The sequence below is a fragment of the Schistocerca nitens genome, chromosome 6 (genome assembly GCF_023898315.1).
Source record: "Schistocerca nitens isolate TAMUIC-IGC-003100 chromosome 6, iqSchNite1.1, whole genome shotgun sequence".
In the NCBI taxonomy this organism is placed as follows: Eukaryota; Metazoa; Arthropoda; class Insecta; order Orthoptera; family Acrididae; genus Schistocerca; species Schistocerca nitens.
The window spans coordinates 183,652,673-183,668,123 of NC_064619.1; positions in this window are offsets into that span (position 1 = coordinate 183,652,673).

Consider the following 15,451-nt stretch of genomic DNA (forward strand, 5'->3'; position numbering starts at 1 on the left):
CAATCTCAGGACTGAAGACCACAACAACAACAGGAGGCGGCGGCAAATGGTGTTCTCCATACCTTTTTTTAGACATCAGTCTTCTGACTGGTTTCATGCAGCTCGCCACGAATTCCTCTCCTATGCCAACCTCTTCATCTCAGAGTAGCACTTGCAACCTACACCCTCAATTATCTGCTGGATGTATTCCAATCTCTGTCTTCTGCTGCAGTTTTTGCACTCTTCAGCTCCCTTTAGGACTGGAAGTCATTCGCTGATGTATTCAACAGATGTCCTGTCATTCTGTCCCTTCTCCTTGTCAGTGTTTCCCACATATTCCTTCCCTCTTCGATTCTGTGCAGAACCTCCTCATTCCTTTCCTTATCAGTCTGCTCAATTTTCAACATTTGTCTGTAGCACCACATTTCAAATGCTTCAATTTTGTCCTGTTTCGGTTTTCCCACAGTCCATGTTTCACTACCATACAATGCTGTTCTCCGAATGTATATTATTAGAATGTATATTCTCAGAAAATTCTTCCTCAAATTAAGGCCTATGTTTGATACTAGTAGACTTCTCTTGGCCAGGAATGACCTTTTTGCCAGTGCTAGGCTGCTTTTGAAGTTCTACTTGCTACATCTATCACTGGTTGTTTTGCTGTTTAGGTGGCAGAATTCCTTAAATTCATCTACTTTGTGACCATCAATACTGATGTTAAGTTTCTTGCTGTTCTCGTTTCTGTTACTTCTCATTATTTTTGTCTTTCTTTGGTGTACTCTCAATCCATATTCTTTACTCATTAGACTGTTCATTCTGTTCAGCGGATCATGTAATTCTTCTTCACTTTCACTCAGGATAGCAATGGCATCAGCAAATCATATCATTGGTATCCTGTCACTTTGAATTTTAAGTCCATTCCTTTTACTTCCATTATTGCTTCTTCGATGTACAGATTGAACAGTAGGGGCGAAAGACTTCATCCCTGTCTTACTCCCTTTTTAATCCCAGCACTTTGTTCTTGCTCATCCATTTTGTACATATTGTATATATTACCCGTCTCTTCCCTATAGGTTACCCCTATTTTTCTCAGAATTTCGGACCTCTTGCACCAGTTTACATTGTCAAATGCTTTTTTCAGGTCGACAAATCCTATGAACATATCTTGGCTTTCCTGTAATCTTACTTGCATTATCAAGCACAACCTCAAAATTGTGTCTCTGGTTCCTTTAACTTTCCTAAAGCCAAAGTGATCTTCATCTAACACAACCTTGGTTTTCTTTTCCATTCTTCTGCATATTATTCTTGCCAGCAACTTGGATGCATGAGCCGTTAAATTCTTGCACATGTCATCTCTTGCAGCCTTCATAATTGTGTGGATGACATTCTTCTAAAAGTCAGATGGTATGTCGTCAGACTCACACATTCTACACACCAACATGAACAGTCATTTTGTTGCCACTTCCCCCAATGATTTTAGAAATTCTGGTGGAATGTTGTCTATCCCTTCTGAGTTATTTGATCTTAAGGTTCTCCAAAGCTCTCTTAAACTCCGATTTAACACTGGATCCCCTGTGTCTTCTGATATGACTTCTGTTTCTTCTTCTATCACATCAGACAAATCTTCCCCTTGATAGAGGTCTTCAATGTCCTCTTTCCACCTATCTGCTCCCTCCTCTGCACTTAGCTGTGGAATTCCAATTATGCTCTTAAGGTTATCAGCCTTGGTTTTAATTTCTCTGAAGGTTGTTTTAATTTCTCTGAAGGTTGTTTTGACTTTCCTATATGCTGACTCAGTCCTTGTGACAGTCATTTCTTTTTCGATTTCTTCACATTTTTCATGCAGCCATTTCATCTTGGCTTCCCTGCACTTCTGTATTCCTGCATTTCCCTAAATATTTATGTATGTCACTCTTTCATCAATCAGCTGAAGTATTTCTTTTGTTACCCATGGTTTCTTTACAGTTACCTTCTTTCTACCTACATTTTTCTTTCCAACTCCTGTGATTGCCATTTTTAGAGATGTCCATTCCTCTTCAACTGTATTGGCTACTGACCTACTCCTTATTGCTGTATCTGCAAACTTAAAGAATTTCAAGTGTATCTCCTTATTCCTTAGTACTTATAAATGTCAAATGCAATGCAATACTTTGCAAAGATCCATTTCTGAGCAAGGTATTTTTCTGATCAAAGTTAAAAAGTGTTTCAATGAGTTCTATAGTTTTTTGAGATGATGTGGCAAGTTTGAAGCTGTCCCATATGGGATGATTCCACTTTTTAAAAAATATATGAATATAACTATGTTTCTAATTAAAATTAAGAACTTATTTTTGACATGCTTTGGCACTGTTATGTAGATGTCTATGGCACACAGAAGTTTCAGACATTTAATGTTTTTTTGTAGGAGTTGAAGACTTTAAAACAATTTGCTATTACTGCGGAGAATGGAATGCTACGGTGGCTGCAAGCAGACAGTACATGTAGTGTTGTCACAACTTTGGACGTTAAATGTCCAATGCCAGCTAATTTGAATCAGACTACAGCATCTCTGAACTTCTAAGAGTGGTTCATAAGATAATACCAGAAACCTGAATTTCAAGTACATCATGTGAGTCCTTGAACCTAATTACTTTTTTCTCTTCTCATGCTCAGATAATACTGACTGGAAACCAAACCCCTCACCACCCAAGCTGAACTGCAGTGCCGTGTGTGTGTGTGTGTGTGTGTGTGTGTGTGTGTGTGTGTGTGTGGGTGGGTGGGTGGGTGGGTGTGTGCGCGCGCACGCGCGCATGTTTAATAAAGACGGATGCTTGGACAGCTGGTAACAATCAAAATATAATTTGATCTTTTCCATCGAAACATAATAACATTGTTAAATAAGAAAAATGAGCTTCTCATTTCACAATAGGAAATGGAACAAACAAAAAAGAGTTTCTAATGATGTGTTATCTATAACAGAACACCATTACGAATGTGCAGAAACTGAAAAACTAGACAGATGTGCATGGATGGGAGAATGGGTGTGTACATAAAAAATGGAATAAGATCCAGTATAATATAAGGAAACGGAGAGTTGCTGCATACACAAAAATTTGAATAAGGTCCCTGGCCATAGACTAAAATGAGTATGGCATTGAAAAGTTCGTAGAGTTGTACTTCAGTATTAGAATAAGAAACAACACAGCAACTCTTAGAGAATACTAGTACTAGTACGAGTACTAGTAAGATTTAAAAGAAATAACTAGTTAGTGTATGGGGATTCTAGTACTGGTTTAATCTTGGATAGTACTCAAGGGCCCTAGAGTTACTGATGACCTGCTTTCATTTGTTCCTCATGGTAACATTCGCAACAAGAGTAGGGTGATATACCAGAACAGCAGTTAATAATTTATTTGTAGACCTGTCTTTTGTGAAACAGATGTGAGCCCACAATAAATGGTTTGTTTGTCAATGATGGGCAATAAATCATCCCCACAAATACTGTTTAAATAAGGAGAAAAGCACAGTTCCATAGAATCATAATTGTAGAATTGGTCACACAATTCAGAGAGAATATATTGGATGAACAATGGGAAGACATTTCTTTACTACAAAATATCATTACATTATGAATATAGTTTTATTTTACAATGTGTAGTGGACAGCTTCAGCAGAAGCCAAGAGAGACAAGAGAGACGACATTTAACATTTGTGATCAAAGTATGTTTTGTGAGGAAGAGAGAGTTTTATTTAATTTGGAGGACTAGCTCTATTCAGAAATCCTTTCCAATTCAACTGCGTTCTCCCCAACTCTTGACTATTTTACGATAATGGAAATTTCACACATTGTCAGACACGCAGCAGAAAGTCGTTATGTCAGATGTAGTCAGAGTGGCTCTGAAAGGGCTACACATAGGCCCCTATGCTACAAGCAATGCCAGAAAATACTTCACTGTGCCATCAAAAAAGAAAAAGTTGCATTGCAGACAAAAACACGAAGTTCCAATAACAAAGCAAAATCACTCTGGAACATCATTAGGTATGAAACCAAAACCTGGTTTGAAAAAAAGATATTCAACTTCTTTATGACAGTACACATTGGACAGATGTTATAGATTCAGATGGTTGTTTATTTATTCAATGAATTCTTCAGGACAGTTGCAAGGGTGGGGGGGGGGGGGGGGGGGGAATAAAACCACTGAACAAAAATCAGACCATCGAACATAGATATCTTTAGAACAATTTTACAGTTACTTGCCAGTACATAATACTTTTTAAACTTCTACAAACAGAAAGAGATTCAAAGTGCAGCATACTCACCTGTTAGCAATTACTTTTAACACATTGAGTGCCAGCTCATGAGAAGACAAGTTCTGGGCTCTAATTCAGTGCTGTAATGATGTCCTAGTAGTCAAATCATGAAACCAGTAATTGGTTCCAAAGAATTACCATGTCATCCAACTTCACTAGAATTCTCTGGTGAAGTTTCACACAGCAAAATAAATCGCTCTACGGTTCTGTATGTGGCATGTATGACTGTCGTAATCAGTAATACAACTAAGTTTTTGTGTTCTCTGCACACCACTATCACAAGCTACTTGCAGTGTTTTCCAACTTGACATTTACAATTTATGTTGTAACTGCAGCTCAAATAGAATATAGAAAGAGACAGTTGCAAAGGTTCACAGGCATCATTGTCATGTAAGGTGTCTGCATTTAAAACAGGATGATCACATGCATTGAAGTTTGCATTAGCATACAGGGATATGGCAGTGTAACTACTCAATGTTCTAATACAAATAACTTTTTGAGCAAATTGCTTCCACACAGATACCTGTATAAGCATCAAACATAAGGTGCATTAACTACAGATTGATATAATTCCATATAGAATCTTCTTAGCTTTTGTTCACTTGTAGTCACTTGTGCTGTCCAAAGATAACATTTGATCACAGCCAGACGATGAATTGCAAATATCGGAAGTCTTCTCTCCATGCCTCTCATTGCTATCATGCATAACCCACCAATGTTAGTATTCCCATTATGAATGCCATTGAAAAGCATAGAATTAATCTGTTGCAATTAAATTTGATTTTTATCTGATCCTGCAGGATTACAGTGTGTGCATGTGTGATACAGGATAGGTCAAGAGTATTAAAATTCAGTCAGATGATTTAGAGTGAATCCATAGTGAAGAGATCCTCAAGTATCTCATGTTTATCAGAGCAGCAACTTCAGTTAGGATTTTTAGCACTGATTACTGTTGTTGTTATCTTCAGTGGTTTGACTGGTTTGATGTAGCTCTCCATGCTAGTGAATCCTGAGCAAGTCTCTTCACCTTCACTATGTATGGATTTGATTCATTAGGTAATCCATTACACTGCAATATTTCTTTTCCACTATACAGTTATTGAGTGTATATGGGAAGTTGCTGTTATGCATGAGATTGTGTAGGTTTTTGGGTTATTTTCTTACAACCTTGGTAAGCAAGTACTGAGATCATTTTTTACAAGGATTGTCTGTCAGTAGGATATGGTTTTTAACTGGTTTTATCATTCTTGTGTTGCGGGTATGGATGCTTACATTTGTATTCCCTCTAGACTAACTTTACTGAAAGATACAGTTGTTTTATATATAAGTACGGATAAGTAGTAAGTAAAGGTTAGGTGCCTTTTACCATTAAGTGATCCTTATTGCCTGTTTTGAAAAGCAAGCTCTTATTGTTTCCTAAATGTTTGAGCTTCCCCATACTATTACTCCATTATATACTGTGTGCAAAAGCTGTTTGTCTGCATACTGTGATAGCTGCTTCATAATGCGTAAGACTGAGCTTTGTTTTGAGTCACTCTTAAAGTGTTGACCCATATTTACATTTGACTGTGATCATGTTTCCTTCATAACTTTTACTATGTTTATTCTGAGGCGTGGCAGAATTACTTTCGTTGTAAATGCTTGGAAGGAGCTAAGTAAAAAATAATACAAGGCAACACTGATCCTAAAGCTTTTAATACATTTTGACAATTTTCCCCTTAATGTATACAAAAACGAATATATGGAGGAGAAACATTGCCGGCAAAAATCTCGCGAAGTTCTTGACAGACTTACTTCAGATTTTTACACGACACTCTAATAAATGTTTGGAGGGGCACAAGTTACATAGCATTTTTGAACAACAATGTACAGATTTTCTGCTGAAACTGACTGCGAGAAAGAGAATGTTGTGCTGTGAAAAATGTGCAGTTAATTTTCTATCATGCAGTCGGTTTTATGATAGCGGCACGTTTAAACCATTAGACACATCTGTTGTTTCTCTCTATGTATAATTTTATACAAACATTTTTTTAAACACAGCACTGTGTTGTTTTTGGCTTCTTTCTTCTGTTGGTTGTAACAGAAAATCTATGTATTAGGAAAGTTGTATTTATGGCTTATTGACTAATGATTACAAGACTATTATGTAATCTGAATCATCAGAAACACTGTAATGCTACTCATTTGCAGATTAAAACTACACAAAGTAATGTCATTAAAGGCTACTATCCTCACATGTCCACCAGCTGGAGAAGTGTCTCTCATACCCCGTATACCAATTGATTTAACCATTTCATTTAAGTGAATCAAGGTTTCATCTGCAGTAACAATAAAGAAGGCTCAGGATTGGACATTCAAATAAGTTTGAATTGATTTACAATCAGAGTGTTTTTCAGAAGGCCATTGTATGCTGTTCATTCATATACTGGTAGTTCAGAAAACCAGTTCTGCTCTTACCACACTGTATCCAAAAACAAAAGATGTTAAATATTCGGAAGTATTGTAATTGTATTTTGTATAAAAAATTAAAAAAGCATAAAACCAGTAAAAACTGCAAACAAACCAGTGTTTTTAATTTATATTCTATAAGATTTATTGTAACTTCAAGTTCCATACCTTCAAACTGGGAGAAGCTCCAAAGAAGCCAAAATTTGCACACTGACACAATTCCTGGGGGATAACTCAGATTAGGAGGTATATCCAATTCCCATACTTATTCAGCAATTGTGAAGCATTGCCAGGTTTGCAGAAAAAGTCTGTTTTTTCATGAGTTTGTATTGGATTACTCCAATACTTCTATTAACTTCATTGCAATATGTATTTCCCTTTCAATAACACACAAAAAAGTTGCCTTCTCAGCACCAATTTTACAGTTATCTCCTGCGAGCACATTGCTGTTCAGAAATTGAGGCTACACAATACAGTTACATACCCAGTGGTTCAAATGCACAATGGCTGTCATTTCAGCAGATTAACATTGCAACTGAACTACCGTCCCCCCGGTTCATGATGTACCCGTGTCCGGTTAATGGCTGACGCTACAGATCAGTTTGCATACAGATGAATTTATTTATGAAAATACAAAGTACAGTCACCAACAAACTTTACATACTCACATACTCCTTTACCTTTAACCCAAATAAATACAGACTCATTAACAGATATTTTTCTCTTATTACGAGTATACAAAGACAATGCAGAAGGAGAGATATAAGCAGATTTACCAAAGTCCTTATTAGCAAGTTCTGTCATATGGTAGGTATGATAGGCAATAATGTCTCTATCAACAAAACTTTCAAGTCCAGAAACACTAGGTACTCCTGTACCTCCACGTACAATGGCTACAGTGAGCCAACCATTAACATGATCGAAAGTATCGTTAATGTCAATACTAAAATTAAGTCTGCAACCACAGAAAACACAAGGTCTGTCGACAAGTGCAGTAGCAGCAACACTCTTAACTGGTATGCGGTTCTTCTTGTCTCCAGCTGTTGTGGCGAACTCGATGGTTTTATACACTGTCTGTTTAGAACGGCGACGAATTCTCCTGTAAACTGTTAGAATAATGCAACCTTACACCTAGGAATTTAGTGGATGTTACATCCTCTAACCTTGTTTCATCCACCTTTGTAGCCATATGCTCACACTTTTCTTTGTTTCTGAACACTATGGACATAGTGTCTTCAAGTTTATAGCAGTGTCATTTTTCACGAGCCAGTGAATGTGACATTGACCGAAATATATGCTCTTCTTTTAAACTATTCCACAATTGTGTTCACGTTAACAGAATACAGTATTTTCTGCTTTCTTTTCTTTCTCTTCAGTGCCTATACAATTTACAAAAAGATTAAACAGCATGGCACGATTACAGAATCTTGCCATGTTCATATCTGATTGTTTTGGCTACAGAGTGATGTGTTCACCAACATTTTTTAAACTGGAATGTTGATTTATTGCTTTCATACAGGCATGTTCTTGAGTTCATTCAGCTCACACAGTAACTTGTTTTGCAATTCCTATATTTTCAAAGTGTGAGTTAAGCTACTGCATTACAATTCAGCAGATTTCTTTCTGTAGAGCTGGCATTTTAATGCCTCAATGTCACCTAAGAATAACTTATTAATTTTATTTTTGGAGGCTACTGGACTTGCAAGATTTTATTTTCTCTATCTCTACACATAAGCAGCTGTCTCTCATTTGGGGAAAAATCATCTTTAATTACATTTAGGTTTCCTTTTGTGAAACAAGTAATTGCAGTTGACGCATAAAATACCTTTCATGAGGTGCTTAACCCATACTCTATAACTGACTATGACAAAAGACAATAGCAAAAATTGCTTCCATTTACAGTGGAAATAGATCAATTATAAACTTTAATGAGGCGCTTCCTAAGTCTGTTACTCTTCATTATGTTTAGAAACTTGTGAGTCTTCACTGTCCAACAAAACTGTGCCACTTTTGAGTCGGTCAGCAGATATCCATGTAGCAGGCACAAATTTTTAAACTTTATTGTACACAAAGGAGATACTTATGAAATTTTTCTTCTTTATCTTTTGCAACAGTAAGCATAATATGCACTCATAAATATGTTCTAATACTTTCTGAGTGACGCCTGATAGGGCAATCCTATCCAGGCTCCCATGCTCATTTGGTGTTATCAGTCCATAAAGCTATATCAATCTGACAGAAAATGTTTCATGTTTGCGAACTAATCCTCACAAGCAGCTACGCAAAATTATGTTTTCATACAGGCAGTGCCTTTATTTGTGGGTAAGACTAATACAACTGAGAATTAGGAACTACCCTTAGACTGTATATTATGATTGCCTCATGACAACATGTATTCATGTTCTAGGTGCAGTGTTCACTTAGAGGTGATGTGTAGAATGAAGGTAAGATCTTGAATTGCTCTACAATAACACATTACCCAATCACATTCATTGTGGTAAATAACCTATGGACAAGGACTATAAGAATGGCAATACTGACTAAACTCAAACTGTCAGAAAATATCAGCTTTCAAAGTCCATTAGATGACACACACACACACACACACACACACACACACACACACACAGAGAGAGAGAGAGAGAGAGAGAGAGAGAGAGAGAGAGATTTCCAATAGCCCTTTACCCTTCTTTACTTCTCCTCCCACCCCTACCACTGCACATTTCTCCCCATGCTGCACCTAGCAGCACATCACTCTCTACTTGCCATGCCTTTGCATGCTCCTACAATCAGCACTACAGCATCTTCTTTCACCCCCACCCGACATCTCTCCCTCTTTCAACCTAAGCGTCTTCTCTGGTCCCACTATGAACCCCATCTACTCATATATCTACATGACTACTCTGCAGATCACACTTAAGTTTTTGCAAGAGGGTTCATAGAACCACTTTCAGACTGTTCCTTGACCATTCCATGATCTCAAATAGCACTTGGGGAAAATGAACACCTAAATCTTTCCATTCAAGCTCTGTTTTATCTTATTCTATTACAATGATCATTTCTCCATATCTAGGTAGGGCATTCAGAAAAGAAAGTGGATGATCGAAATTTTATAAAAAGGTCTCACCACAATAAAAAATGCCTTTATATTAATGGCTGCAACCCTAACTAGCATATTGTTTTTGTGACACACTCACCTGTTTTGTGATATAAAACGAGCTGCCCGTCACTGAACTTCTTCAATGTCCTCTGTCAATCCTATGTGGTAAGGATTCCATACTGCACTGAAATGCCACAAAAGAGGAAGGGTGTGTATGCAATCTCTTTAGTAGATTTGTTGCATCTTCTCAATCAGTCTGTTCCAATGCTACCCCGTGTGGCAAGGATGCCCATGCCTGCCCCTAAGAATGTGCATTCTGCCAGTAAAACACAATCTTTGGTTTGTCTTCCCCACCACATTTTCTATGTGATGGTTCCAATTTATGTTGTTCTTAATTGTAAGCCCTAGATATTTAGCTGAATTGACAATGTCCAAATTGGTGTGATTTTTCATGTAACCAAAACTAAATGTATTTTTTAGTGCTCATATGGAGGACTTAACACTTTTTATTGTTAGGGTCACTTGTCATTTTTTGCACTATACAGATATCTTGTCTAAATCAGTTTACAATTTGTTTTGCTCTTCTGATGGCTTTGCTACACAGCCAATGACAGCATCATCCACAAACACTCTAAGAGGGCCGCTCAGATTGTCTCCTAAATTGTTTATATAGATTAAGAAGAGCAGAGGGCTTGTAACACTTCTTTGGGGAATCTCAAAATTCAGTTTCACTGGATTACTTCCCATAAATTATTACCAACTTTTATTAACAGATAGTAGCCTAATCTGTCGCATCCATAAAGAGATCATCCATGTTAGCTGTTCCTCTGACAACAGTAAACCTGTTAACCAGTCGGTGACCAGTACTCTGCTGATCAGCTAGTATACCCTGGCCTTGAAAAACTCAACCACGTACTTCACTTGGGCTTTGACTATCTCTCACTGTGCGCCGAGATGAGGGATATTCCCAGCACTACACAGGTGGGAATTCTCTCTCTAGCATATCCTCTATTCTTACAAAGCTTCTGGCCTAAACCTCTGCTAACCTGTTTCCCACTGCCTCCCCTTATATTTACCCTTTTCTATTCTGTCATTGTCCACAACACTCCTTAACCATCCTGATCATGTATTTTGTACACCTTTCCCCTCCCTGTCTCCCTCTCCATCTTCTCCCCCCATCCCCCTCTGTCCATCTCCTCCTTTCTATATCTCTTATATCCTCTATCCTGTCAGAACTCCTTTCAGTTTGTTGTATGGCTGCTAAGTGATCTGTCTTTCCAACTCCTGCCTCACACTACGCCCTCCTTGGCTTGCGTCTTTTCTTACTCCATACCCATAACCATCGGCCCAGATAACTGCTCTCAGAAATTGATAATCAATGTCGCCCCTGGTGTGGTTATGTGTGTGAGAAAGCTAGTGAACACTATCCTCTGTTAAGTATGTCTTTATGTCACACATCAGTCTGCCAAAGGTGATTGGTTGTCTTTACCTTATTTTATGTATTATTATGAACTGTGAACTTTCTGAGATGAAATCAAATCCAGTCACACAATTGACAAATGCTCCATAGGCAAGCAATATGATTAGAAGCCACTTGTGAGCAATTGTGTGAAATGCCTTCTGAAAGCCTAGAAATATGGAAACAGCTTGAGATGCTATGTCAGTAGCACTTATTACTTTGTGTGAATAAAAACCTAGTTTTCGAACAGTGTAAAATCTAGGATGGAATGTAACAATATTGGGAAAGGAAAGTTGCCACTCACCATATAGCGGATAGCGGAGATGCTGAGTCACGAATGGGGTGAGGGGAACACCCTGTCACAAATATAGCTTTCGGCCAGGAAGGCCTTCATCAAAATTAGACAACACACACACACAAATACGACTGCAGTCTCAGGCAACTGAGGCCACACTGCCTCAGCTGCCAGAGACTGCAGTCATGTGTGTGTGAGTTGTGTTTGTGTGTAATTTTGATGAAGGCCTTACTGGCCGAAAGCTATATTTGTGACAGTTTTTTTGTTGTACCTATCTGCGACTCAGCATCTCTGCTATATGATGATTGGCAACTTTCCTTTACACAATATTGTTAAAAACCTAGTTTCATTTCACAATAATGACATTTCCTGAATCCACGTTGATTAGATGTCAATTTGTCATTTTCTTCAAAGTATATTGCAATGTTCAAATGTAGCATAATTTCCAAAATCCTACTGCATATCGGTGTCAGTGATATGAATTTAGAATTCAACAGATTAATTCCATTTCCTTTTTTGTGTATTAGTGTAACCTGTGCACTTTTCCAGCCCTTAAGTATGGATCTTTTGTTAAGCAATAGGTTGTACATGATTGCTAAAAATGTATGTATACAAGGCTACTCTCCAAATCACACTCAAGTGCTTAGCAGAGGGCTCATCGAACCACCTTCCCAACAATTCTCAATTGTTCCACTGTGGAACAGAGTGTGGAAAAAACAAACACCTATGTCTTTCTGTGCGAGCTCTAATTTCCCTTCTTTTATTGATGATCATTTCCGCCTATGTAGGTCGGCATTAACAAAATATTTTCATATTTGGAGCAGAAAGTCAATGATTGAAATTTCATGAAGATCCTGCCGTGACAAGAAATGCCTTTGTTTTAATGATGTCCATCCCAAACCTTGTATCATGTTCGTGACACTCTCTCCCCTATTTCCTGGTAATATAAAACATACTGCCTCTTTCTTTGAACTTTCATGATGTACCCCATAAATCCTATCGCATTTAAGTCCAGGCTAAATTTTGAGCTTCAAAGCAGTACTCTAAAAGATGACTGACAAGCGTAGTGCAGGCAGTCTCTTTAGTATATCTGTTACTTGTTGTAAGTGTTCCGCCAATAAAACACAATCTTTGGTTTGTCTTACCCACATCATTTTCTGTGTGGTCTTTCCAGTTTAAGTTGTTCATCCTTGTATTTTCTAGGTATTTGGTTGAATTTACAGACTTTAGATTGATAGATTCCTTGACAGATTCCTTTTAGCACTCATGGATGACCTCACACTTTTCATTATTTAGGGCCAACTGCCAGTTTTCGCACCATACAGTTGTCTTACCTAATTTGTTTTGCAATTGGTTTTGATTTTCTGCTTACTTTACTAGGTAATAAGACAGCATCATCCGAAAACAATCTAAGACGGTTACTGTTCAGATTGTGTCCTGAATGATTTATATAGATAAGGAACAATAGAGGGCCTATAACACTACCTTGGGAATGCCAGAGATCACTTCTGTTTTACTTGATTTTTCATCAGTCACTACGAACTGCAACATGTCTGACAGAAAATCATGAAGACAGTCCCATAAGTGAGACAATATCCCGTAAGCACACAATTTGATTATTAGCTGCTTGTGGTACGGTGCCAAAAGCCTTCCGGAAATCTAGAAATATGGAGTTAGTTTGTGATGTCGAATGCACTCAACACTTCATGTGAGTAAAGAACTACTTGTTTTTCATAAGAATGATGTTTTCTAAATGTGTGTTGACTATGTGTCAATAGACCATCTTCTTCGAGGTAATTCATAATGATCAAACGTAATATATGTTCCAAAATCCTGCTGCATATCAGCGTTAATGATATGGGTCTGTAATGTAGTGAATTACTGCTGTTACGTTTCTTGAATATTTGTGTGACCTACACAACTGTCTAGTCTTTGGGTATGGATCTTTTGTTGAGGGAGTAGTTGTATAGGATTGTTAAGTAGGGTGTTATTGCATTAGCATAGTCTAAAAGGAATCCAATCGGTGTACAGTCTGGACCAGAAGACTTGCTTTTGTTAAGAGATTTAAGTTGATTCACTGCTCCAAGGATATCTACTTCTAAGTTACTCATGTTGGCAGCTGTTCCCAATTTGAATTCTGTGATATTTACTTTGTCTTCTTCAGTGAAGGAATTTCAGAAGACTGTTTAGTAGCTCTGCTTTATCAGCACCATCATCGATAGTATTTCAATTGCTATTGTCACAGAGAAGGCATTGACTGTGTCTTGCCAATAGCATACTTTACATACGACCAGAATCCCTTTGTAATTTCTGCCAGATTTCAAGAGAAAGTTTTGCTGTGGAAATTTTTGTAAGTCTCTGGCATTGAAGTCCAGGCTAAATTTCGAGCTTTAGTAAAAGATCGGCAATCTAGTGGGTTTCATGTTTGTTTAAATTTGGCAAGCTGCTTTGTTGTTTCTGCGACAGTCTTCTGACCTGTTTTGTGTACCATGGGGGATCATCACTGTTGTTTGTTAATTTATTTGGTAAAAAATCTCTCAGTTGCTGTTGACACTATTTCTTTGAATTCAAGCCACATCTGGTCTACACTTACATTGCTAATTTGGAAGGAGTGGAGATTCTCTCTCAGGAAGGCATCAAGCAAATTTTTATCTGCTTTTTTGGATAAATACATTTTTCATTTATTTTTGGTGGATTTGGGAGTGCATCTTCGGCTACGACAACCCTGTGTTCACTCATCTCTGTATCCATATTGATGCTCATTGTTAGCTCAGGATTATTTGTTGTTAAGAGGTTAAGTGTGTTTTCACGACCGTTTACTATCTGAGTGACTGCATGAACTAATAACTGAAATAATTTTCAGAGAATGCGTTTAGCACAATTTCGGGTGATGTTTTATGCATATCTCCAGATTTAAACATGTATTTTTGCCAATGTATAGAGGGTCAACTGAAGTTATCACCAACTATAATTGTATGAACCAGGTACGTGTTTGAAATTAGATTTAAATTTTATTTGAACCTATCAGCAATTTAATGATGTGAGTTGGGAGGTCGGTAAAAGGATCCAGTTACATTATTATTTTATTCCAGTTGCCAAGAATGAGTTCTACCCATACTAACTTACTATTGCCAACTATATTTAGCCTATCCTTTCGGAACACCGTTAGGTCCTTCGCAAAATGTCAGTTAAAATTATCTTCAGCTATAACAATATGAGCATCGGTGCTTTCTATTAGCACTTGGAACTCTGGTACTTTCCAATCACAGCTACGAACTTTGCAACTGTTATATCAATGGTTCCCAAGATCTACGTTCTTCCTGTATTCGACCTGCACCCTTTGAGACTGAAACCCTTCTTGTGCTTTCCTGAGGCTCTCTAACAACTACTTAGTGGAACCCGGAATGCCAGCACCATATGGCGCAAGCCAAGGAATCTGCAGACTACATGGTTGCAGAACTGTCTTAGCCTCTGATTCAGACACTCCACTCATTGACTAAGCTGCAAATGGTGAGCTCTGCTCGCATCTTGCTAGCAAGACTGTCAGCCTTTACCACTTCTGACAGCCACTTGAAACCAGTGAGAATCTCTTCCAATCTGTAGAGACACACATCATTTGTACCAATATGAGCCACAATCTGCAGTTGGCTGCATCCTGTGCTCTTCATGGCAACTGGAAGGACCCATTCCACATTTGGAATGACTCCACTCAGTATGCACGTGGAATGCACACACTGGCTTTCTTTCCCTCCTTGGCAGCCTGGTCTCTAAGGGACCCCATAATGTGCCTAACACTGGAGCTCTTAGCAACCAATAATCTCATCCTCAGTGACTGCCCATATCTTGCAGGCTGAGAGGTTTCCTCTGAAACAGGTCAAGCAAC